The sequence below is a fragment of the Amblyomma mixtum genome, chromosome 7 (genome assembly GCF_055824585.1).
Source record: "Amblyomma mixtum isolate Tamu chromosome 7, ASM5582458v1, whole genome shotgun sequence".
Lineage (NCBI taxonomy): Eukaryota > Metazoa > Arthropoda > Arachnida > Ixodida > Ixodidae > Amblyomma > Amblyomma mixtum.
In genome coordinates, this window is record NC_143018.1 from 70,395,712 (window position 1) to 70,399,120 (window position 3,409).

A 3,409-nucleotide genomic window follows, 5' to 3' on the forward strand; every position below is an offset into this window, starting at 1 on the left:
TCTTTTACCCGACAAACATGTGCACTGATGGTGATACTAGCTCCGAAGCGTTTCGGGTATTAATGGCACAGCGTTCGAAAAGCTTTGCGTCAGTGCAGACGATGTGCGTCGCGCTGGTTTTGACCAAACCGCGCGGCATGCGTAGAGTTTCGCGCTGTGTTTGATAAGGCGCCGCTGCAGGTGACGCGCCAGCTTTTTCGATGCTTCTATTTTTCTTCCCTGGGGTAATCGCTTGCTGGAAAAACGCGCATTCCTGAAACAGGAAGGAAAGCGTTTGGGGCTAAATCGCAGTGTGCCAGAATAAACAACGTTCGACGAAAACTTGTACATGTGATGCACTTTTAGCCACCCTTCAGCTGGCGTCCGGCCGCGCCATTTTGTGACAGCTCCACGCGTTTGTCGACGGCTTCTTTAAATGCTGCCGAGAACGATCACCGAGGCTCGGGGGGGCATGGTTGAGCGAGTGGGAGAAGTTTTGTTTTTACGACGACACCTCTAAAGCATCCGGTTAACGCTGTGATGGTGCAGCGCGGGAACCTGTGCATATTTTTTTCGGCTCTTTAGAAAAAGAAAGGCGGCCAGTGAAGCCTTACGTCGATAACAGCTGATAGCAACTGTCGTACTTTGTTAAGCCTCGCGTGCCATCGCCTTCCTGTCAAGATGAGCCACAGGGAAGTCATTTTTTTAGGTAATCGGGTTACTATCGGGTACTTCTTTGTTAGTGCGCTCGCAATTATAGTGGCCACTCCGCGCATTTAGGCGTTGTGGGTTTTTCTCCTTGGTGTTGGTCGAGCAACCTGCCTACCATGTCGGGTTCCAGCTGAATTAATCACTAGAGGCTGCTCGCGAAGGGAACCCGGGCCGCGACCCAGCCCAAGTCACGCAAATCCCACCGATGGCAGCACCTGCCATATCAGTGCAGTGGCGTATCGCTTGTCCGCTGCATCACTGCGCCAGGAGTAGCATAAGGACTGCCAGAGATCTATGAATCTAAAGGAGAGAATGATCAATGGAGATATTAACCCATTATCCCTATCCAAACAACAGCCTTCCGGGAACACTGGGTCTGAACACCGGAACGGAAGTGAAAACCAAATTGCTAACGCACCTAATTCGCATTTCACCTAACCCACAGGTCCTAACTGTACAAATCGACCATCAATTTTTTTTTGTCTAGTTTTGCACCCACAAAATCGGCCCCCGCGTTACATTAAACGCGGTACAAAATTGGAACCGGTAGTGGCTTTTCCAAGCGCGTAAACCCGCGACCTGTACCACGTGTCAACAAAAATAGCGCAGGAACAGAACAAGGACAAGCAAGGACACACACGCGGGCTATTAGCGCTAGTGTGTGTCCTTTCGTGTCCTTGTTCCTTCCTTCCTGCGCTATTTTTGTTCACATGTGTTACCAACAAGCCCAAGCTGCCACCTTAATGTTCCACGTGGCGGAGCGCAACAGTCGACCACTGGAACAAAAATTTCCTGCGAGAGGATACCGAACTGGTCTTAAAGCCTGCATCATGTCGTGTCCCACATGACGGACGACGTATCATTACGCTGGCTATACTGGCGCAATCTGATGGCAAAATTCAGCTACTTGGTATGTGGTACTCTGCATTTAATCTCGTTAACGAAAGCTGATTGTTGTTTTGTGCGCTACGCGGCCGTTTAAGTTATTTCAGCTTTATTTGTTTTAACGGCGAAAATGGGTCAAAAGTCTGTTTGCACGGAATCCAAAGAGCCAAGTGGCAGCCGGGATATGCTGTCAGTCTGCTGTCTACACGCTCTTACACCACCTTTTAGTATTAAGACGCATCGTTGTCTTCGAAAGGTTTAGCTCTTTTTTTTGCGCTATCATTGTGCTGAACGAGACCGACTAGAAGAATTGCGTTCACACTCTCGGATGGCGGCACTTCTCCAAGTACTGCTGATGCTCAAACTCATGCCATTCACCTGCGCAGGTGTTGCAGGGCCAACATTTCGGACCTCGGTACACCGTGCGGGGATACGACTCCTTCGTCGACTGCCGCCGACTCGTTTTCGTTGATCCGCTGCCCGATGGACGGGCATGTTGCCTGTGCCATGACGTGCTGCCGGTGCAGTATCTTGCCCCGTGCGGCAATGCTGTATGCGCCAGCTGCCTGGATGCTACCACCAAAGAGGCCAACGCCCAATTCAGGGGAAGAAGGGTGAGCACCTGCCCCGAAGGCGAAACCAAACCCCGCATGCGTGGCGTCAACTTCAACGCCAAGGACCTCGGGACTCTGCACGTCTACTGCCCTAACATCGATTACGGCTGCACGCACAGCAGTGAGCTTCGGCACCTTGAGGAGCACTACTTGAAGCACTGTACCCACCACCCGAAGATGTGCTTCCGTTGCGGACGGCTGGACATCCGGCCTTCTGATTTCATGGTGCACATACGCAGCTGCAAAGGATGCGAAGACGGAGCGAGCAGCGACGACCGCCAAGGCACCCTTGTCCAGCATTTGCTCTCCGAATCGCCTCCGAGTCGCTACGCAGGCCATTCTGGCCAAGGTCTGTGAGAGCGGTGGAAAGGAGCATCCTCGGCTCATGGAACTCCTGAATCAACTGGCCGAAGACTTCAAAAAGCTTTCCGATGCCTCCGGTACTCGTGAAGTTGCTAACGGAGGAACACAACCCGATGGTCCCGACAAAGGCTGTACTAGAGGTGACCGCCGCTTGAAGGACCTACCTGTGGGTAAGGAATAGCGTCAATCAGCCGGGGCTCCTTCCACGTCCGCTGCGCGCCCATGTTAGAGCCAGTCTTCGTTTGTGTCGACTATACACCCGAGACCTTCCAACACAGAGACGCCCGAGGTCAACTCGTCTTTGCTGCTCACTGAGCAGTTTCAGCGCCCTGCCGCCATTAATATAATTTCAAAAGCGCACCATTCTGTTCTGCCTTTATTGTAAACCTGTGCACGAAACTTTCAAATCTATCGGTCCGTTATTACTGCATAAGGACAAACTATTCTTTTCAGTATGGTTCGGCCTCTTCGCAGTTTGCATGCCAATGTCTATTCGTTATGATTATTCTTGTAGCTTCCTGTACATTGTCCCATTGAAATAACAATAAAGGTCCGTTTGATTCCTGAATCGAATATTTGCACTTATTCTCAGTCCGTAAAGCAATCGAATTCGCATCCGCTCCTCGTAGGAAGTAGAAGGCGCCGTTATGCGTATTTTCTTGCGAAAACTCGAATCTTCGCCATATTTACCCGCGTAGTATAGGCGTAGATCCTGATTATTCATAGAAATTTCAAAAAATCTTATTAATTGCGGTGTAAGTTTTTACCTGTGACATAAATTTACCGTCAATATTCGCACTATATTTTCTTTACTGAAGGGCGCGATCGTTGCACCAGTAAATTGGCTATTATCTACA

General features: G+C 50.3%; 1 pseudogene; it reads left to right on the plus strand.

Annotated features, from left to right (window-relative positions):
- Positions 1–2,214: 2,214 nt before the first annotated feature.
- LOC149336404 (uncharacterized) lies at positions 2,215–3,120 on the plus strand (annotated as a pseudogene).
- Positions 3,121–3,409: the final 289 nt, after the last annotated feature.